General features: G+C 46.4%; 1 non-coding gene across 1 annotated transcript; it reads left to right on the forward strand.

Annotated features, from left to right (window-relative positions):
- The first annotated feature begins 3728 nt into the window (after positions 1–3728).
- Positions 3729–3834, forward strand: LOC140851306 (small nucleolar RNA R71). Its single transcript, XR_012134058.1, has one exon. It is a non-coding gene; the product is annotated as a small nucleolar RNA R71 (small nucleolar RNA).
- Positions 3835–24084: the final 20250 nt, after the last annotated feature.

Here is a 24084-nt window from a genome sequence, read left to right on the forward strand (position 1 = left end):
TTCACCAACTCCCCACTTTACTCTTTAAATCCTCTAACTTAATGTGAGAGAGGTTTATTATCTTCTTGTAATTTAGTCTCCTTATTATCCACTATTTTTTTTTTAACATTGCCCACCTTTTTATGCGAACCACAATGCTTACTTAGGCGAAAGGGCCCAATTACTCAGTAGAAAATCAAAATTTTATTTTAAAAAAAATAAATTTTAAGGAGAATTTTTGCATACTTCGACCTTTCCACCCAATCTCTCATGAAGCAGATTCTTTATTGAGATCAGTAAGAAGAGGGTTGTAGAATCACTCTTAAAATTTGGTCTAGTCTAAACCCTACCATTCATTGGGTTTTTTTAATAATTTATTCCTCAGTATCTCTAAAATTATCTTGATCGTTAATCATTCATTGATTAGGATGCCTAATTGACTCTTAATCAAAATAAAATTTAGATACACAAAACTAATTATTTCTAACCATACTCGAGGATTTGATTAATTTCCTCCCCCCCCAACTTAATCTACATTGTCTTCAATGGAGTAGGAAAGCAAATAAAAGGAGAGAGTGTACCTAAAATAATTTTGATTCAGAAGTTGAAGATAGCTTCATTGATTAATAGGCTCTTGTTCTAAATTTCTGCAGCTACAGTAAGTAAAAAAATATATATGAAATCATTGGGTTGCCTCCCAACAAGCGCTAAGTTTTATGTCTTCAGCCAGATGTCAAGTTTATTGACAGACTCTTCCATACAGAGCGGTCCTTTATTCTTTAAAAAAAATGAAGATCAGTTAAAATAAAATAAAAAAAAATTGGATTGCCTCCCAAAAAATGCTAAGTTTAACATCTTCAGCCAGACGCAAAAAGAGTGTCTATCCTATTCCTGCTTGAATCTTAACATGAGTGTCGATTCCTCTTTCAGAAATAATATGTCCTAATACAATTCCTTTCCACACCATAAAATGGCTCTTTTCCCAACTTAGGACAAGATTTGTCTCCATACACTGTTTAAGAACTTTGAAAAGATTATGGAGACAATCCTCAAAGGTGGTTTCAAACATAAAAAAATTATCCATAAAAATTTCAAGATATTTGTCCACCATATCCGAAAAAATGGCCAGTATGCACCGTTGAAATGTAGCGGGTGCATTGTAGAACCCGAATGGCATACACCGAAAAGCGAAGGTGCCATAAGGGCAGGTGAAGGTAGTCTTTTCTTGATCAGCAGAAAATACTGGGCTCTGATTATATCCCAAATATCCATCTAGAAAATAGAAGAAACTTTATCCTGCTAGCCGTTCTAAAATTTGATCAATAAAAGGCAAAGAAAAATGATTTTTCCTAGTAACGGCATTCAGCTTTCGGTAGTCCACACATACTCGCCAATCAGTTGTTGCATGAGTAAAAATTAACTCACTCTAATCATTCTCTATTATGGTAATACCTGACTTCTTAGGTACTATTTGGGTTGGACTAACCCACTGGCTATCTGAAATTGGGTAGATAATTCCAGCATCTAGCCATTTCACTACTTCCTTTTTCATAACTTCCCGCATATTCGGATTCAATCTTCATTGCATGTCCCTATGTGGTTTTGCCTCAACCTCGTAGTGAATATGATGCATGCAAACAGAAGGATCTATACCCTTCAAATCGGCAATTGACCACCCTATAGCCTCTTTATGCTTTTTGAGTACCCTGACAAGTTTGTCTTTCTGGTCGTTGGTTAGGTCAGACGCAATGATCACTGGAAGGGTATCATTGGATCCAAGAAATGAATATTTTAGCATGGCAGGAAGAGGCTTTAGCTCTAGAGTAGGTGGTGCTTCTAAGGATGGTACTAGAGGGCCTGATTGAATTGGTAATTGCTCATACTTTACAGTCCAAGGGGGATTGGTGCTAAAATTGGGAGGTTCTAGCAAAGCATGTATTTCTTCAGTGTATCCATCAATATCAAAATTATCCATTCCAAAATGTGTTAGGCATGCCTGTAAAGGATCTGAGTTGAGCAAGGCAGGAGCTTTATCTTCTATAACTTCCTCTAACAAGTTGATCTCATTATGGTCGTACACAGGTGGTCCCAAAGATGCATTGAAAATATTCAATCTTAGCTTCTTATTTTCGAAAGATACATCCATAACTCCGGTCCTACAATTTATACAAGCGTTAGCGGTTGCTAAGAAGGGTCTACCTAGGATGATTGGTATTTGGTTGGGGTTGCTGTCAGATTCCATATCCAGCACAAGAAAGTCAACAGGAAAGTAAAATTCATCTACTTTCACCAATACGTCTTCCAGCATTCCACGGGGTACCTTAATGGATCGGTCTACTAGTTGTAAGGTCACTGTCATGGGTTTTAACTCTCCAAATCCAAATAGGTCATATACAGAGCTCGGGAGAAGGTTGACACTTGCACCCAAATCTAATAATGCCTTCTTAATCGTGAGGTTCCCTATGACACAAGAAATAATTGGGGTACCTGATCTTTCAGTTTGGGTGGGGCAATTTGCTGGAAAACTGAGCTGGCCTGCTCAGTTAGGTAGATTTTTCTTAGTATTTGTGCCTTTGATTTTCGTTTCTGTGTACACAAGTCCTTTAGAAATTTGGCATAGGTCGGAACTTGCTTAATGGCATCGAGAAGAGGTAAGTTTATCTGGACCTATTTAAACAGTTCCAACATTTCATTCATTTTTATACCCTTCTTATCAAGAGGTAGAGAGGATTCTAAAGCACTGGGAAATGGAGCTTTAGGTGTAGGTGCTGGGTTAACAGATTCTTTCCTCTCTTCAAATTTCTTCTTTTCTGTTGTAGCTGAAATTGGTTGCTCTTGTTGTTGGATTGCTTCAGGTTGATTTAAGATTTTTCCGCTTCTAAGGGTCATGATCGATTTGGCATGTTAGAAAAAAGTTTCAAAATCAATGGAGCTTTCAGCCATGTACTGACCTTTTGGGTTATTAATAGGCTGACTGGGTAATTTGCCTTCTTCTCTCCTACTAAAAGCTGTTGCTAGCTGACCTATCTGGGTCTCTAGCTTTGCTATTGATTGCGTATGGGAGTGAAGGAGTTGGGTATTCATTTCTAGTCCTTTAAGTGCTTGCAGTACCTTTTCTTCGAAAGCCAAGCTATGAATACTCGGAGTGGGTTGAGGAGGGTTCTGGTATTGTGGCTAGGATGGATGCCTAAAAGTTACATCCGGGTAACCTGATCTTTGTTGCACCGGAGGAACCACTGGTTGTGATTTCCTTGAGAAATTCGGGTGGTTTCTCCATCCCGGATTGTACGTACTAGAATAGGGGTTGTTCCCTAGTCTATGAGTAGTTTGGGCTTGATGGACTTATTCTTGTACATGTTCAGGAAACTGTGGTGCAACTGGACAATCATTCACACAATGACTGGGGCTCGAACATAATGCACATATATCTTGTATCTGACAGGATGGAGAAGGTGACTGTCCCATACTTAATAATCGATCTAACTTTTGGGACAATTCATCTACCTTATGATGGATATCTATGGCATTTCCTACTTCATATATTCCACCTCTCTTTGGGTTTAACATGGGTTTATCTCTAATAGAGGCAGACATATGATGTAATGAATTTTCACTTAAAATTTCAAATAGTTGCCATGCCTCATCCTCACTTTTCAGCATGAATGTCCCACCGCATAATGCATCGACCATTTGTCGATGTCTTTCAGATAGCCCATCATAAAAATATTGGATTAACTGCCACTTGGGTACAGCATGGTGGGGATATTTTCTAATAAGGTCCTTTAATCTCTCCCATGTTTCATGAAACAGTTCTCCATCTAATTGAGAAAAACTAGTTATGGCTTTCCTTATTTGATTAGTTTTTCCTATGGAAAAATATTTCTTGAGAAACTCTCCTTGCAGCTAGTCCCAGGTTGATATAGTCATGGAACCAAAGTATGTAGCTAGTATTTGGCTTTGTCCTTAAGTGAGAAAGGGAATAATTTTAACCTAAGAGCATCATCAGAGAAGTTGTGAATTTTGACAGTTGAGCATATCTCAAGAAATTCTTCAAGATGTTTATAAGGGTCCTCATTACTTAGTCCATAAAATGAAGGTAACATTTGGATTGTACTGGACTTAATTTTATATTGAGTGGCCTCCACAGGGGGCACTTGAATACAAGAAGAGTAGGTATATGTGGAAGGAGTAAAGTACTCCTTCAATTGTTTGGGTGGATCATTCTCCTGATTTTGATCCATATTTTTACGTTTGTTGGCTCTAAAGGTTCTTTCTATTTCTAGATCAAAAGGTTAGATTTTTGGTCATAACGATCTACGGCCAAGCATACACCTTACAATTATACTTTAGAGCAAACACAGAAAATTTTAGTTTTTATAATAAAATGAGAAAAGAATGAAGAAAATCTAAAGAGAAGAACCTAAGAATTTTAAATCTATGAAAAGGGAGAAATTAGTTAATGTTAAGATGTTAATTACAATCAACTTAAATAAGTATAGACTCTCTATCCTAAGGTTAACTTAGATCTAGACAGCTTCTAACTTTCAAGACCGCCTTTGAGCACTCCAAGCTCAAGACTAACTAACTGACTCGGCCAGGTAAGCGTAAGATGTGGGAGGTTTCCTGCTCGTTGCTTTCTTTAGACACCAACTGAGTTGGCCAGGTCAGTCAACGGAACCAATTGAAAACCACTTTCTTGAACCACTTGCCTTAGACACCGAGCAATTAACCAATCCGCACTCGGTTCAACTCTAGAGCTTTCTTATCCTATTGAGCTCAAAATTCCTAGGGCTGACGTCTAGTTGATTTTAAAATTAAGGCTTGGTTTAATGCAGAATGAAGGTTATGATTTTTAGGCCAAGAAAGGGTGATCAAATCTCCACCTTATCTGATTAATAGGTATTGCCCTTAAGATTAATTATGGAGATGAGATGCAAAGAAACAAGGTGTCCAATCAAGTTAGAAATTTTTATATTTGAGGTTATGCTATTTTAGTTAAGTGTTATGAAATATCAGTGGCTTTTTTTTTTTTTAATTCAACCATGCCAAGGTCTCCAACAACGGCGCCAAAATTTGATGCGTAGTCATTGATAGCACCAAAAATAACTCTACTCACTATGTAGGTAGGATGAGTCGAGATTGTATCCTCAGGGACCTTGGGCTAAGTTGAGATTACAAAATAAAAGAAAAAAATATTATTTTGATTTAAAAATAAATTATCTTAAAATTGATGTAATTAGAAAATAAAGAGTTCAAAAGTTTTGAATTAATTTTGCACTAGCAGAGTTGTATCTCTTATTGTTTAATTAACTAGATGCGATTAATCTTAAGAAAAATACCTATCTTTCCTTGGCACACCCCATACCTGTAAATCATGGCGCATCTTCAAAAAGTACTAGGTAGACAACTCTTCTTTCCTCGGCACGCCCCGTACCCGTAGATCACAGCGTGTCTCCAGAAAGTAAAAGTTGTTCCTAATATTAATCTAACAAGAAAGCATAAATAAAAGCATATAAAAGAGAGCAAATAAAGAACTCATGATGATTTAAATAAAAAATATAATCTTTATTGCATATAAAGAAATACAAGAAAGTTTAGAACAATAAACCATCTCTGTGTCATTACAAAATTTCTTCTCCACTCCCGAGACTGCTAGCCTAGCTGCTCATGAAGTAGTCCCTTTCTATTCCTCTATGCAAGGCTCTAGAAGAATTTCTGGGCTCCCCCTCCAATGGAAGTACAAAAGCCTTTTTATAGGTGTTAGGAGGGAGAAGTTTTACATGATTTTCCAATGTGGAACTAAAGAAAATGCTAAGGACTAAAAGATAGATGAATGAGATGGAAAGATCACAAATAGATAAAGAAAATACAAACTTTCCTCTTAAAATATTTTCAAATATTAATTTTTTTTCCTTTAATGAGCATCTGTTCGTCTGTTCGCATCCACCAGCAAAAACTTCCCGCGAACCTGCCTGCCGCACGCCCGCCTGTCGTGCGCCCGCACCTGCATGCCCTGTTAGGAAATGTGTCCCAAAAAGCCAATCGTCAAGCTGTTGACGGTTAAGCAACCAAGTATTGTAATTGATTTGTTAATAAATAAAATATATTTGGCATCTTTATGATAAGCTTTCATCTTCTAATGAACTCTGTTGTTATAATGAAGTCCTTAGAACTATTTAGATTCGATAAAGAGAGGATTTATCGATTAGTCCTTAAAACAGTTCACGACCAAATGATAGGCTGTTAATAAGGACGACAGCTTCTATCGAGCATAGGTTGCTGTAGGCCATATGGGTTGGTTGTCCTCTTAACCAAGGAGTGTGGAGACACTGATATGGCATACAGGTGAGATGTAAGGATACATCATCATTGAACGTGACCAACTCCAGAGTATTCTGCTGTCGAGAATGTCTCTGATGGGATATAGGTATAAGTGTCCCTTAGACTTGAGATCGCCTCAGTGACTTGCAAGCAACTCACTGTGCTTTGGTACTAGACTAACTAAATTTCTAATTCAGGGATGGAAGGCTTTTGGGCACAGTCAAGTACTTGCAAATATGGCCACTTCCCTATCGCTTCGATCATTGTTGGACAATGATAAGTTGGTGGGACCCAACTTCGGTAGCTGGTATCGAAAGTTGAAGATAGTTTTGGAGCATGAACAGATCCTATATGTGATAATGGATCCTGCACATGAGGAGCCAGCTGTCAATGCACGTGGAACAGTCAGAGACACTTACCAGAAGTGGCTCAGTGATCGAATCACGGTGCGCTGTATCATGCTAACTGCCATGAGCGACGAGTTCAGTCGCAGATTCGAGATGGCTCAGCCAAAGGACATGCTTCAAGTATTGGAGGATGCCTTTGGCACATCCGATGATGTCGAGAGGCACAAGACTAGTTGTGCCATCTTCAACACCAAAATATGGGATGGTGCCTCTATCACTGATCATATATTGTACATGATCGAGCTGATGGAATGATTGAGCAAGCTCGGCTTTCCCTTGCATGAGCAGCTTGGGAAAGATGCAATACTGAATTCGCTGCCCAAGTCTTATCTCCCATTCCTCACTCATTATAGAATGACAAAGCTTGAAGAGAACTACCATGGGTTACTGGGGTTGCTTCAGAACTTTGAGAAGGATCACCAACTTCACAAGGAGTCGGTGAACTTAGTGGGAGGTTCGTCTTCTGGTTCTCGACCCTTTAAGAAAGGGAAGAAGAACAAGAAGAAGAAAGTGAAGAAGGTGCAAGTTCAGGCTGGGACATCAGTGCAGAGCCAGACCAAAAAGATCAAGCCTGATAAGAGTCTATTCTACTGGCAAGCTCCCTAGATTAGAAAGTGTGTCAGATATCTACTTATGGCATTGGAGGCTAGGTCATATAAACAAGAATAGAATAAATAGGTTGACTCAAGAGGAAATTTTCGAAGTCAGTGATTGTGAATCACTTCCAACCTGTGAGTCCTATCTTCTTGGTAAAATGACCAAGTCACCTTTTACTGGAAAAGGTAAGAGAGCTACTGAGCTCTTGAGCCTAGTACATACTGATGTATGCGAGCCCATGAGCACAAGTGCTAGAGGTGGATATTTCTACTTCATAACTTTCACGGATGACCTATCCAGATATGGATATGTCTATCTGATGAAATATAAGTCAGATTCATTTGAAATGTTCAAACGATTCTGAAGTGAAGTAGAAAAATAAACTGGGAAGAGTATTAAAACTCTTCGATCTGATCGAGGAGGAGAATACCTTTCTAGTAAATTTTTCACATATCTAGGAGAGAATGAGATTCTCTCCCAATGGACTCCTTTAGGAACACCACAGCATAATGGTGTGTCTGAAAGGAGGAATCGGACTCTGTTAGACATGGTCTGATCCATGATGGGTTTTGCTAGCTTGCCGATATCCTTCTGGAGATATGCACTCGAATCAGCCTATTATCTGTTAAATAGGGTTCCAAGTAAGTCTGTAATTAAGACTTCATATGAGATATGGACAGGACGTAAGTCAGTACTTTCACACCTTAGGGTCTGGGGGTGCCCGACCTATGTCAAACGATTAGTCACAGACAAACTTGGACCTAGGTCTGACAAATGCTCATTCATAGGGTACCCCAACGAGACAAAAGGATATTTTTTCTACCATGCTGATGAACAAAAGATGTTCGTCAGCCTTAAGGCAATCTTTTTAGAAAAGGAGTTTCTTGGTGAAGGAACCGTTGCCTCTAAGGTTGAACTTGATGAAGTTCAACAGGTAGAAAGACCGACACCAATAGCTGAACCTGAGTTGGATATGATTAGATCAGATCCGGAGCCCAATGTACCTGCACCATTAAGGCGATCCGGTAGAGTACCGCATCAGTCGGACAGATACTACGGTTTCTTGATCCGGGATGGTGATCCCATCGAACTTGATGAGAATAATGAGGATCCGATCACCTATATGGATGCAATGCAGAGACCTGATTCTGAAAAATGGCTTGAAGCCATGAAATCCAAAATGGAGTCCATGAAGGTCAATGATGTATGGACATTGGTTGACCCACCTGAAGGGGTTAAACCCATTGGGTGTAAATGGGTTTTCAAAAAGAAGAGGGGCGCAGACGGAAAGGTGGAGACCTATAAAGCCTGTCTGGTCGCCAAGGGGTATCGTCAACGTTATAGTATTGACTATGACGAGACGTTTTCCCCTATGGCAATGCTCAAATCCATTCGGATAATGCTTGCAATAGCTGCCCATCTGGATTATGAGATCTGGCAGATGGATGTAAAGACAGCATTCCTGAATGGAGAGCTGACCGAAGAGATGTATATGATACAACTTGAGGGGTTTACATCCACAGATGAGTCCAAGGTGTGCAAGCTTCAGAGATCCATTTATGGACTGAAGCAAGCTTCTCGGAGTTGGAACATACATTTTGATAAGGTGATCAAAATGTATGGCTTCATTAAGAATGGAGAAGAGCCCTGCATCTATAAATGGGCAAATGGTCCAGTTGTGGTATTCCTTGTCTTGTACGTAGATGACATTCTCTTAATCGGGAATGACATCCCCGCACTATGGGGAATAAAAGTTTAGTTGTCATCATAGTTCTCCATGAAGGACTTGGGTGAAGCATCCTACATCCTAGGGATGAAGATCTATAGGGATAGATCTAAAAGGATGCTTGGGTTATCCCAGTCCATGTACATAGATACTGTGCTGAAGAGGTTCAGCATGGAGAATCCAAGAAAGGCTATCTACCGATAGGCCAAGGAATTTCTCTCTCTAAGAAGGATTGTCCGACAACTCCTGAAGAGAGAAAGCGTATGAGTAGAGTCCCATATGCTTTAGCCATGAGATCTATCATGTACGCCATGACATGTACAAGACCAGATGTGGCATACTCACTAGGAGTAGTGAGTAGATACCAATCTGATCCTGGAGAAAATCACTGGAAAGTGGTTAAAGCCATCCTTAAGTATTTGAGAAATACTAAGGACCAATGGTTGGTTTATGGCGAGTCAGATCTGAAACTTGTGGGGTTCACAGACTCTAGCTTTCAATCTGACCATGATGACAGCAGGAACGTATCAGGTTATATCTTTACTCTGAATGGTGGAGCCATCTGCTGGAAGAGTTCCAAGCAACATACTGTGGCGGACTCTGTTTGTGAAGCGGAGCACATCGCAGCATCGGATGCTGCGAAGGAAGCTGTGTGGCTGAGGAAATTCATCAATGAGCTCAGAGTAGCACCCTCCCTCGATGGTCCAGTCCTGCTCTACTGCGACAGCACTGGTGCCATAGCTCAAGTGAAGGTACCCAAAGCACATCAGCGGACGAAGCACATCTTGCACCGCTTCCACCTGGTCCGAGAGATCGTGGATCGAGGTGACGTCGATCTTCAGAAGATGACGGAAAGGAGAACCTGGCCGACCCCTTCACTAAAGCCCTGGCGATAAAGGAGTTCGACAACCACAAGTCGAAGATGGGTATTAGATACTGTGCCGAGCGGCTTTAGGACAAATGGGAGTTGTTGGGAAATGTGTCCCAAAAAGCCAATCGTCAAGCTGTTGACGGTTGAGCAACCAAGTATTGTAATTGATTTGTTAATAAATAAAATATATTTGGCATCTCATCATAAGCTTTCATCTTCTAATAAACTCCGTTGTTATGATGAAGTCCTTAGGACTATTTAGATTCGATAAAGAGAGGATTTATCGATTAGTCCTTAAAACAGTTCACGACCAAATGATAGGCTGTTAATAAGGATGACAGCTTCTATCAAGCATAGGTCACTGTAGGCCATATGGGTTGGTTGTCCTTTTAACCAAGGAGTGTGGAGACACTGGTATGGCATACAGGTGAGATATAAAGGTACATCATCATTGAACGTGACCAACTCCAGAGTATTCTGCTGTCGAGAATGTCTCTGATGGGATATAGGTATAAGTGTCCCTTAGACTTGAGATCGCCTCAGTGACTTGCAAGCAACTCACTGTGCTTTGGTACTGGACTAACTGAATTTCTAATTCAGGGATGGAAGGCTTCTGGGCACAGTCAAGTATTTGCGAAGTCAGAGTGTGATCGAGATGGGATTGACCACTCCAAGAGTTGGAGAAGAATGAGTCGCTGTATTTCAATTTAGCAAAACCTTGGCCAGGGTAATCCATCAGATGGATTTGATATTTTGAAATACAATGTGGACAACCTGATTAGAGTTGACAGTTAAACTCTAGGGTGTCCTATGATCATTTTGGTCAAGGGGATGAATTTTATGAAAACTATATCCACATGGGTTCTAAGGATGTTGTTCTATACATTCGACCTATCCGGTCGTCGGGTACCATTGCTAGATGGTCACTTCGATTGGTACAAAAATTTATTTCTGTGCTACCGACTTAGGTTCAGACCTATGAGGTCACACATATTAGAGTTCATGATCCGATCGGATGGTTGATCAACGATTGAGAATCGTTCTAGGGTTAAATGATCAATACGATTGACATTTAACCCAGTGCAAGTGTTGCAGGAGGATCGATTAGCAATTCGATTGCTAATTGGTTTAATTTGATTAAGCCAATGGGCTGAGAGTCTAATTAAATATGATTTAATTAGATTTGGTTTGGGCTTGATTGGATCAAGTCCAATTGGTTTATTGGATAAGCCAAGTGCAAGGAAAAACTAGTCCTAGTTCAACTAGGACTTGGGTCAATCTAATTTCTAATTTGATTAGAAAATTAAATCAGATTTAAATCTAATTTAATCTGATTAAATTAAGTTATTAATTGGGTTAAGATCTATTTTAATTGGGTTGATCTAATTTTGATTTGATTTGATTTGGGAAACCAAATTAAAACAAGTCATGAGATAGAATCCTAGTAAGACTAGGATTCCACCTTGCGCCACATAAGCCTTCCCCACGTCCTCTCTCTTATTCAACACCAATCTCCACTTATTTTGTGCGACAAAAGCCCTCTCCTAGGTCTCTCCCACTTTCACAAAAGGTTTTCTTTCTTCTTTCTTACATGGAGGGTGGTTTGGATCAAATCAAAAAGGAATAAGTTTGGATTTTGAATTCTATGAGATAGAGTTTTAGAAATCTAAAACTCTTTCAATTTTGCACCGAATTTATTCAAATTTATTTTGGAATTTTCATGGATTTTAGGGTATACATTATGCACCCTTTTCTGGTGATCCATGTACAAAAATATGGAGGAGGTGCTCAAGAGTTGGGCGCCCCTTAACTTGCCATGTTTGGATAAGCCTTGAGTAGGTATTTGACCTAGACAAGGACTCTATCATATCTCTCTGTATAAAATGAGTTTTTTCATGAAATTTTTGGAAAAGATAGAGATTTGAGAGACCTTTGTTCCATCCAAAAATTAGAGAGAAAGACCTTTGGGTCGTGGAGATATAAAAGATGCAAGTTAGGGTGTCTAGAGAGAAAAACGTGAAGAAGAAGAGGGTCTTCTTCTAGGGTTTTTTGTTTTCATATCTTTCCTCCCTCCATCTTGAGTTTTCTGAGAGCGTCTCAGATTTAAACTTCTTCTTTTACTTTCCATCTTTGGAAGAGTCCAAATCAAGAAGAAGGAGGCACCTGATCAACCATCAAAGAAGGATCAGCACAGTACTAGCATACTGTGCTGATTTTCTGAAGCAGGACTTCTGATCAAGATTCGTGGGCTCGTGTGGACGACTCCTAGAGGCCGGACGCGTGTGCGGCTTGCAATATCATCCTTAAGCCCGGATCAGCGAGGTTAGAGCATCTAACTTGCAAGGTAATAGATCTGATCTATTGTTTAATACATACATTAGATGTGGTATAGAAACATGTTGATATGATCAACATGTAGTTCATGCTATATTTATATATTTTAATTTTTGATTTAATGCTATGTAATAATCATGTAATAGGATCTTAGATCTAGAGATTCTCTGATTTTAGAAAATAAATTTTGATTTATTTTAATCTTCTGCTGTATGATCTTGAAAAAGTTTCAAGATCTAATCCTGAAACCCTAGATCTGGTTCCTACACGCCCGCACCCGCACATCTGCGCACACCCGCTCGCGATGCCGCGTCTGTGCCCGTGCCCACCTGTGTGCCCACATGCTCACGCACTCGCCCACGCGCCCAGGAAGCGCTCTCTTCTCTTTTTTTTTATTTAAAAAAAAAAACTTTTGTTTCTTTAAAATGACACTTATATCCTTTTTTTGGATTCCTTGCATAGTATCTTCATTTTCTATAATACCGTATGCATCCTTCTTTTATTTAAATTTTATTTTAAGTTCAATTTTCTTCAAACTTGAGTCTTTTTGATCTACGAATCGAACTCTTTGTATCGGCGATCATTTTTCCTGTAAAACATAAAAAAAAGTATCAAATTCTTAATAAATAAACTAAATTATATATAATTTCTGCTTTAAATGATTTAAATTAAGTGTTTATCATAAAGCTGTAGTCGCTTTGCTCCAGATAACCAAGTGACATAAGATTTTTTTTCAGATCTGGGATGTGCTTTACATTAGTGAGAGTTCACACCATCCCATCAAACATCCTCACCCGAACACTCCTGTTGGGTATAAAATACCCGCGGCCAAAATTCCCATCAGAACGGCTCCGCCCGGACTCCTACGGGAGCCGGACTCCACCTCCGACATCAGAAAGGCTCAGCCCGGACTCCTACGGGAGCCGGGCTCCACCAACGGCATCAGCACAGCTCCGCCCGGACTCCTACGGGAGCCGGGCTCCACCGCCATCAGCAAGTGCAGCTCCGCCCGGACTCCTACGGGAGCCGGGCTCCACCGCCATCAGCAAGTGCAGCTCCGCCCGGACTCCTACGGGAGCCGAGCTCCACCACCATCAGCAAAAACAGCTCCGCCCGGACTCCTACGGGAGCCGGGCTCCACCGCCATCAGCAAGCGCTGCTCCACCCGGACTCCTACGGGAGCCGGGCTCCGCCGCCAACATCAAAACAGCTCCGCCCGGACTCCTACGGGAGCCGGGCTCCGCTCTCAATATCAATCGCTGGTAAGCTCGATCCGGACTCCTATCAGAGCCAGACTTCACCCTTGACTTTGTTTGCAGCAGCTCCTCCCGGACTCCTACGGGAGTCGGACTCCACCTCCGACACCAGAACGGCTCCGCCCGGACTCCTACGGGAGCCGGGCTCCACCTCTGACATCAGAACGGCTCCGCTCGGACCCTACGGGAGCCGGGCTCCACCTTCGACATCAGAGCAGCTCCGCCCGGACTCCTACGGGAGCCGGACTCCACCTCCGACACCAGAACGGCTCCGCCCGGACTCCTACGGGAGCTGGGCTCCACCTCCGACATCAGAACGGCTCCGCCCGGACTCCTACGGGAGCCGGGCTCCACCTTCGACATCAGAGCGGCTCCGCCCGGACTCTTACGGGAGCCGGGCTCCACCTTCGACATCAGAGCGGTTCCGCCCGAGCTCCTACGGAGGCCGGACTCCAACCGCGGCCGAACCTCAATCGACAGATCCGCACCCCCTCCGCAGATCGCGATAACAATCATGATCCTGTTCCAGGTCCTACAGCGGATTCTACGTGGCTCCAGCAACGGACCCATTACTCCCTGACAGGTTGTAGCAAATGGCCACGATTCTGTCCCACTCCCTGCGGCAGGTGCTGCACGATCCCACTACTCACTGACAGCTAGCGGCAACGGACGCCGCCCCACTATCCGCAACAGGCCATACGTGGCAGACTATGACAACAGCCACGAGTCTACCCCACCACTCTCCACAATTAATTTCTCTGACCGTGGGCGGCCCACTACCAGACGGTTACACATGTCGCCATCAGTCCGTTGCCTCCCCCGCCTATAAAAAGGGGGGACTCAGATACGTTATTTTTTTAAGCTCATTTCTCTTATCTCAAAACACTGCTAAATTCTCCGTTCGAGCACTCCATTCTTGTTGAGGCAGAGAACTGACTTGAGCGTCGGACGGTCTTGCCGGAGCAACCCCACCTCCGGTTTAGACTTTCCTTGCAGGTCCCGACGGCGACCGCGGCCTCCTCAACTCCAGCTTCTCTGGCGCAGGCGGATTTTTGCACCAACAGGATTGGCGCTAGAGGAAGGGGGCGAATCTTCGCAGCACCCTTGTTCTTAAAGGAGCGCTCAACGGATCCGCTTCCGGCCATCCTTTCCGGCACCCAAGCCTCCTTTCCCTGTCCGATGCCTTCTCGCGGGGTTTCTACACAACTACCTCTGGCTATGACCGCCGATAAAGGGTGGTCGGGCGACCAGTCTCCGCGGGATTCCGTTAATGTCGTCTCGGGGGAATCCCAGCAGGAGGCGATCGGCAAATCAGCTGCACCCCCCAAGTGGCAAAAAGTCGAGGAACCCATAGCCTTCACTGAAGAAGACGCCCAGGAAGTCCAATTCCCTCACAACGACGCGGTCGTAGTTTCCTTGAACATAGCAAATTATGATGTCCATCGCGTTCTCGTCGACAACGGAAGTTCGGCTGACATCTTGTTCTACAACGCCTTTTCAAGAATGACCACTCTTGGCGGTCATCTAAGGCCGATGTGCTCCCCCTTGATAGGGTTTACTGGTGACGCCGTTCCTACGGAAGGAACGATAGCTCTAACTGTGACCGCGGGTCAGCATCCAAAGCAGTCCAGGGCTCTGGTGAATTTCCTGGTGGTAAAGGCGCCATCTGCCTACAATGCAATTCTTGGCCATCCCGGCCTCAATGCCCTCAGAGCCATTGTTTCAACCTATCATTTGAAGTTGAAGTTCCCCACTGACAAGGGGATTGGAGAAGTTCGGGGAGACCAGGCGCTGGCCAGGCACTGCTACAATATTGCCCTGCAAAGAAGCGATCAAGCGGATCTTTGTCCAGTCGACGGGTTGGATGCGCGCGACGACCTCACTGAAGAGAGGGGCGGCCCAATCGAGGACCTGATACCAATTCCTTTGAATGATTGGAACGCGGAGCACGTGGTGTTGATTGGCTCCAACCTGGAGGAGGAGGTGCGGACGCATCTCGTGGACTTTCTCCGAAGAAATGCGGATGTTTTCGCATGGGTCCCGACGGATATGCCGGAGATCGAAACAGAGGTCATGGAACATCATCTGGCGGTCGACCCTAAACATCGGCCAACAAAAGAAAAAATCCGGAGTCATGCCCCAGAGAGGCAGAAGGCGATAGCCGAGGAAGTGGATAAACTTCTCAAGGCCGGATTCATCAAGGAGGTCAATTATCCAGAGTGGATCTCCAATGTTGTCTTGGTCAAGAAAGCAAACGGCAAGTGGAGGATGTGTATCGACTTCAAAAAGCTGAATAAAGCTTGCCCAAAGGACAGCTACCCCCTGCCCAGGATCGACCAACTGGTGGACGCTACCTCGGGCCACGAGCTTCTCACTTTTATGGATGCATTCTCCGGCTATAACCAGATTAGGATGGCATCGGAAGATGAAGAAAAGACTGCTTTTATCACTAGTCGCGGCCTTTACTGCTACAGGGTTATGCCGTTCGGCCTCAAGAACGCAGGCGCAACCTATCAGCGGTTGGTAAACAAAATCTTCAAAGAACAAATCGGCCGAAACATGGAGGTGTACGTGGACGATATGCTCGTGAAAAGTAGATCTTCCGAAAATCATGTTGCCGACCTCGAGGAAGCTTTTGGCGCTCTTCGAAAATACAGAATGAAGCTGAACCCGACCAAATGTGCTTTTGGGGTAACCTCAGGAAAGTTCTTGGGCTTCATGGTGTCGGGGCGTGGGATTGAGGCCAATCCGGAGAAAATTTGCGCCATCCAGGAGATGGCCGCCCCACGGTCGATCAAGGAGGTTCAGTGCCTCACTGGGAGGATCGCAGCTCTTAATCGCTTTGTCGCGAGGTCGGCTGAGCGATGTTTGCCCTTCTTCCAAACCCTCAAACAGCCGAAGAACTTCTGTTGGACCCCTGAATGTCAACAGGCATTCGAGGAATTAAAGAGTTACCTTAGCTCACCTCCACTACTGGCAAAGCCCGAACCTGGGGAGGAGTTATTTTTGTACCTGACAGTCTCTCCCACATCCCTCGCGGCAGTCCTTGTCAAGGAAGAAATAAAAATCCAGCGGCCGGTCTACAACATTAGCCGCGTGCTAAGGGACGCCGAGACCAGGTATACTAAATTAGAGAAACTGACCTACGCTTTGTTGATTGCAGCTCGGAGACTCCGACCTTACTTTCAAGGGCACACGGTGACGTTGCTCACCGACCAACCGATCAAAGCGGTTTTGCACCGAGCTGATATTTCTGGGAGAATGGCGAAATGGGCAATCGAGCTCACAGAATTCGACATCAACTACCAGCCTAGGCCGGCAATATAGGCCCAGGTATTGGCGGATTTCATAGTAGAATGCACCGTCCCTGAGGAGGCCGAACCTGAGCAAAGCAAAATTGACGACCTGAAGACTCAACCGGACTCCTCCGACGAAGAAGCCAGTTCCTTCGATGGCTTTTGGACCCTCCACGTGGACGGATCTTCCAACATGGCCGGCACTGGTGCAGGCCTGATCTTGACCAGCCCGGAGGGAGTCGTCGCGGAGTACGCTCTGCATTTCGGATTCCCCACAACAAACAATGGAGCAGAATATGAAGCTCTAATCGCAGGATTGAGGGTCGCTAAGGAGCTTGGAATAAACCAACTCCGGGTGCACAGTGATTCCCAACTTATAGTGGGACAAGTCAGCGGGAGCTTTGAAGCGCGGGAGGACAGTATGGCCAAATATCTTGAGAAGGTGAAGGAATTCACCCCCGCCTTCAACAATTTCGACATCAAGCAAATTCCAAGATCGGAGAATGCCAGAGCCGATTTTCTCTCCAAGCTAGCAACATCGGCTCCGGCCGAATTACCCAAAGGCGTCCTCTTTGAAGTTTTAAAGCACCCAAGTACGGAAGAACCGCAGCTCGTAATGGATATTGACCACGAGCCCAGCTGGGTCGACCCGCTGATAACCTATCTTAGAGATGGGATTCTCCCCCAAGACGCGAAAGAGGCCCGGAAACTCCGAAATCAGGCATCCCGGTACATCCTCTATGAGGGCAAATTGTACAAGAGATCGTACTCCTTGCCTCTCTTGAGATGTCCCCGACCCTCAGAAGCCGACTACGCTTTATGGGAAGTGCACGAGGGAGTTTGCGGAAGCCATTTGGGTGCCAGATCTCTATCCCACAAACTACTCCGCCAAGGGTACTACTGGCCCACAATGCATCATGATTCAATCGAATATGTCAAAAAATGCGATCGATGCCAAAGGTACGCCAACGTCCAGAGACAACCTGCTACCGAGCTCACACCCCTGAGTGCCCCATGGCCTTTTGCGCAATGGGGGATGGATATTCTTGGCCCCTTTCCCATGGCGTCCGGTCAAAGGAAATTCCTCCTTGTGGCAATCGACTACTTCACCAAATGGGTCGAGGCCGAACCACTAGCCAAAATCACAGAAGCGAAAGTGCAGGATTTCGTCTGGAAATCAATAGTGTGCAGGTTCGGTTTTCCTCGAACACTGATCACTGATAATGGACGGCAATTCGCGAGAGCCAGATTTGCTGAATTCTGTGAAGACCTAAACATCTCCCATAAGTTCACATCAGTGGCCCATCCCCAGGCAAACGGTGAAGCCGAGGTAACGAACAGAACCCTTTTGCAGGGAATCAAGACAAGGCTTGAAAAAGCGAAAGGAACTTGGGCGGACGAGCTTTACCATGTGCTATGGGCGTACCGAACTACCCGGAGGTTGCCTACGGGAGAGACTCCCTTTGCTCTAGCCTTTGGTACAGAAGCCGTCATCCCGATCGAACTTAAACTCCCATCGGCACGAGTCGTGGCGTTCGACGAACCCCAGAATGCACAAGATCTCAGGGCCAACCTCGACCTACTGGAAGAAAGGTGGGAGATCGATCAGGTCCGAGTGGCGGCCTACAGACAGAAGGTTGCCCGATATTATAACGCCCGAGTCAAGAATGGGACATTTAGAGCGGGGGATCTTGTACTCCGACGAGCTGCTGTTTCACAGCCGCAGGCCCAGGGGAAGCTAGCCCCAAATTGGGAAGGACCTTATGAGATCAAAGAAGTAGTCCGACCTGGGACTTATTATCTTAAGGAGCTCGGAGGGGCCGACCTCCCGTGACCATGGAACTCAGAAAACTTACGGATATACTACCAGTGATTTCATCCTAATCGAAAAATATGTGCCCACTTGTCTAGGGACAATTCAAGCAGACGGTATCAAAAACGAGAACGCAATCTTACAAAAGTCGAAGGCCCGGTTCCTTTAGACCGGATGGGGGGAGAGGCCTCACAACGCCCATATGTGCCCCCACAGCCCTGTTAGGGACAGGAGGAGAACCTCGCCCTAACTTGAGCAAAGTCGAAGGCCCGGTTCCTTAGACCGGATGGGGGGAGAGGCCTCACAACGCCCATATGTGCCCCCACAGCCCTGTTAGGGACAGGAGGAGAACCTCGCCCTAACTTGAGCAAAGTTGAAGGCCCGGTTCCTTTAGACCGGATGGGGGGAGAGGCCTCACAACGCCCATATGTGCCCCCACAGCCCTGTTAGGGACAGGAGGAGAACCTCGCCCTAACTTGAGCAAAGTCGAAGGCCCGGTTCCTTTAGACCGGATGGGGGGAGAGGCCTCACAACGCCCATATGTGCCCCCACAGCCCTGTTAGGGACAGGAGGAGAACCTCGCCCTAACTTGAGCAAAGTCGAAGGCCCGGTTCCTTTAGACCGGATGGGGGGAGAGGCCTCACAACGCCCATATGTGCCCCCACAGCCCTGTTAGGGACAGGAGGAGAATCTCGCCCTAACTTGAGCAAAGTCGAAGGCCCGGTTCCTTTAGACCGGATGGGGGGAGAGGCCTCACAACGCCCATATGTGCCCCCACAGCCCTGTTAGGGACAGGAGGAGAACCTCGCCCTAACTTGAGCAAAGTCGAAGGCCCGGTTCCTTTAGACCGGATGGGGGGAGAGGCCTCACAACGCCCATATGTGCCCCCACAGCCCTGTTAGGGACAGGAGGAGAACCTCGCCCTAACTTGAGCAAAGTCGAAGGCCCGGTTCCTTTAGACCAGACGGGGGGAGAGGCCTCGCAGCGCCCATACGTGCCCCCGCAGCCCTGTCAGGAATAGGAGGAGAACCTCGTCCTGACATGAGCGGAGAGTAAGGCCCGGACTCCTACGGAAGCCGGGTTCCGCCACCAAAAGGTTTTGCCCGGACTCCTACGGGAGCCGGGTTCCGCCACCAAAAGGTTTCGCCCGACTCCTACGGGAGCCGGGTTCTGCCACCAAAAGGTTTCGCCCGGACTCCTACGGGAGCAGGGTTCCGTCACCAAAAGGTTTCGCCCGGACTCCTACGGGAGCCGGGCTCCGCCACGAAAAGGCTTCGCCCGGACTCCTACGGGAGCCGGGCTCCACCTTCGACATTAGAGCGGCTCCGCTCGGACTTCTACAAAGCTAGACTTTACTTATGACTTTGATTACAGAAAAACTTTGCCCTACTTCTTATGAAAACTATGCTGCTTCAACTTCCAGGAGCTTCTTCGAACCTAGCCCCAACTCCAGCGGAGAAAGATCCCAGCAAACCCGACAAGTGGACATCTCCCAACAGCAGGAAAAACCGAAAAGAAGCCCGGCGAAAGACGACCCCACATAAACTGAAAAGGTCGCCGACGGTCTTGGAACGGCATGACACAGGCAAAGAGAAGGAAAGAAGTTCGGCAGACAATTATTTGACACGAGAGGTAAACAAGGTACTGAAATCACTATTTTATTTGATAGAAGCACACGTTACAGGACCCGACGGGTCAGGAAAAAGAGAAAAAGAAAATACATGTCTCGCAAAGCACGGTTCAGGCAGGATGAACCGGAGGCCAATCTAAGCTGCAAATTCCTCTTCCCGTCTCTGTTCTTCTCAGTCGCATTCTCCAGTGCGTGTAACATCTCTCGCCCCATCTCTCTTCATTCTGTCCCCAAAGTTTCGACCTTAGCGAGAAAGGGGTGGGATTGATCTCCGAAGGCGACGGGGGTAACAACGGCAGTAACGAAGACCTGTTTCAAGAAGAGCCGTAGCCATGACGGCCGCCACCTGAGACGCTCCGGCAAGGTCGGCATGCGCTACTTCCACCGTCTCCGCAACAAGTTCTACCGCCCCGCCGTCGACCGTCTCTGGTCCCTTGGCCCCGACAGCGTCAAGGATCCCGTCATGACTTGTGACGTCTATTCTGCCCTCTTGACCGGTATTGCCCCGCCTTACTGCTCCAAAATTTGCGGGCAGAATAGCTTCTACAACAGCCCCCGATATTAAACCCCTGTTGTTGAAGGAATTCTTCCTTGGGCCCCCTCTGAGATGACAGAGATTCTCACCGACCGTCGTCCTCCTCCTCACCTTCCTCCAAGCCCTAACAATCCCCTCAAGAACAGCCTCCAGAGTTGAGGACATGGTGTGGAAACCCTACGAGAAGGATTGATGGGCAAAAGGCGGCGAGAATTGGCACGAGGGGAGCAAGACTCTCAGGGGAAAAGAAGAACGCCGGGATGAGACCGTGAATGGATCGAAGGGTTTAAATAGCCGGCGGATCCTGGCGTAGTTATGACGGCGAGAATCCCTGGGCCAGATGGTGTGTGCCGCGTGTCGCGCTTATCCGCTTCGTTGCTATCGAGGGTTGACCGCTCACAGATTCCCACAGGGCGACGCCTGGGATCGCATTTCAACGGGGGTTTCGAAAAGACTTTTCAAGTCGCCTTTGCCAAAAAATGGATTCTGACACGCGCACATTAAGTGGGGGCAGCCGCGCACAGGGATCGAGGAGGCAATTTCGGCTGCGCATCTCTCTCTGTGTACTTCCTTCGCTTGAAATTCAAACTTGGAAGTAGGGGGACTGGTGTTGGGTATAAAATACCCACGGCCGAAATTCCCATCAGAACGGCTCCGCCCGGACTCCTACGGGAGCCGGGCTCCACCTCCGACATCAGAAAGGCTCAGCCCGGACTCCTACGGGAGCCGGGCTCCACCGACGGCATCAGCACAGCTCCGCCCGGACTCCTATGGGAGCCGGGCTCCACCGCCATCAGCAAGTGCAGCTCCGCCCGGACTCCTACGGGAGCCGGGCTCCACCGCCATCAGCAAAAATAGCTCCGCCCGGACTCCTACGGGAGCCGGGCTCCACCGCCATCAGCAAGCGCTGCTCCGCCCGGACTCCTACGGGAGCCGGGCTCCGCCGCCAACATCAAAACAGCTCCGCCCGGACTCCTACGGGAGCCGGGCTCCGCTCTCAATATCAATCGCTGGTAAGCTCGATCCGGACTCCTATCAGAGCCGGACTTCACCCTTGACTTTGTTTGCAGCAGCTCCTCCCGGACTCCTACGGGAGCCGGACTCCACCTCCGACACCAGAACGGCTCCGCCCGGACTCCTACGGGAGCCGGGCTCCACCTCCGACATCAGAACGGCTCCGCCCGGACTCCTATGGGAGCCGGGCTCCACCTTCGATATCAGAGCGGCTCCGCCCGACTCCTACGGGAGCCGGACTCCACCTCCGACACCAGAACGGCTCCGCCCGGACTCCTACGGGAGCCGGGCTCCACCTCCGACATCAGAACGGCTCCGCCCGGACTCCTACGAGAGCCGGGCTCCACCTTCGACATCAGAGCGGCTCCGCCCGGACTCCTACGGGAGCCGGGCTCCACCTTCGACATCAGAGCGGTTCCGCTCGGGCTCCTACGGAGGCCGGACTCCAACCGCGGCCGAACCTCAATCGACAGATCCGCACCCCCTCGACAGATCGCGACAACAATCATGATCCTGTTCCAGGTCCTACAGCGGATTCTACGCGGCTCCAGCAACGGACCCATTACTCCCTGACAGGTTGTAGCAAACGGCCACGATTCTGTCCCACTCCCTGCGGCAGGTGCTGCACGATCCCACTACTCACTGACAGCTAGCGGCAATGGACACCGCCCCACTATCCGCAACAGGCCATACGTGGCAGACTATGACAACAGCCACGAGTCTACCCCACCACTCTCCATAATTAATTTCTCTGACCGTGGGCGGCCCACTACCAGATGGTTACACACGTCGCCATCAGTCCGTTGCCTCCCCCGCCTATAAAAAGGGGGGACTCAGATACATTATTTTTTTAAGCTCATTTCTCTTATCCCAAAACTCTGCTAAATTCTCCGTTCGAGCACTCCATTCTTGTTGAGGCAGAGAACTGACTTGAGCGTCGGAGGGTCTTGCCGGAGCAACCCCACCTCCGGTTTAGACTTCCCTTGCAGGTCCCGACGGCGACCGCGGCCTCCTCAACTCCAGCTTCTCCGGCGCAGGCGGATTTTTGCACCAACAACTCCCAATACTAGTAACTCAACATAGATGATCATCTCCAAGTGTCATGCTCCCTTCATCCGTCTTGGTGTATGTAGCGAACCAAGACCGATTTGGGGTGGAGCGATGCGAACAGGCTGAATCCAGCGTCCATACATTTATATTTTGCTTGTGATCATCTGATACTACCAAGAGGTTATCCTCCACCTTACTATCAGCCACCATACTCAGTGCATCAGATCCTCCCTTATCTCCCTTCTTGTTCTTCTACTACGGGCAATCTCGTTTGAAGTGTCTGATCTCATTGCACTTGTAGCACCTGGCTTCTTTCTTGCTCCTACTCTTCTGAGACTTGATCATCCCCTTGACTTGCCTCTTTTCCTTCCTCTTTCAGATCTCTGCCCTACGGCCAAGCCCTCTTGGGGAGCACCTTCCTTGGTCAATTTCTCTCACTGCTCATTGGACCACAGCACCAAGACCATGTCTTCATACTCCAAGGTCTCCTTGCCATAAAGCAGTGTCGTCACTAATGGATCATAGGAAGGGGGCAGCGAGCATAGCAGTAGCAATGACTTATCTTCCTCCTCCATCTTCACTCTGATATTTAGCAACTCATTGCACATCTGGTCGAATTTCTGGATATGACCCAAGATATCTCCACCTTCCTGCATCCGAAGGCTGTATAGTCTCTTCTTCAACATCAGCTTATTACACATATTTTTTCCCATATATATGGTGTGTAACTTTGACCACAAGTCTTTTGGAATTCTCTTCTCCAACATCGAATAGAGTGCCGCATCCACTAAACATCATCTAATCATAGAACAAGCCTTCTTCTCCAAGGACCTCTATTAATGATCCATCATCCCTTGAGACTTCTCCGCTAATGCCTGATCCAAATCTATTGGAACCAAAAGATCTTCTACCCAAACTTTCCCATGAAAAAGTTTTTTTTTCCATCAAACTTATTAAAATCAACCTTCATGTTGTTTTCCATGGCTGGATCCAAACCAAAAACACAACAAAACTGAAAGAGATTTGAGAAATACCTTGACAGGGTCCTTGCTGAAATTTTAGTCTTTGAAGATCTTCAACTTCTGGAGTCTCCTTCTTTCTCCACACAACTTGTGCTCTGATACCAATTATTGGAGCAGCTTCCCCAGGTTGTGGATGTTAGAAAATAGCAAGGATCAGGTCATGGAGGTTCTTGAAGGCCAGCAACCAAGCAAAACAAAAACAGCCTTTCTGATTTTAGCAGCCTTGTAAATCC

This window comes from Elaeis guineensis, chromosome 8 (genome assembly GCF_000442705.2).
Source record: "Elaeis guineensis isolate ETL-2024a chromosome 8, EG11, whole genome shotgun sequence".
Lineage (NCBI taxonomy): Eukaryota > Viridiplantae > Streptophyta > Magnoliopsida > Arecales > Arecaceae > Elaeis > Elaeis guineensis.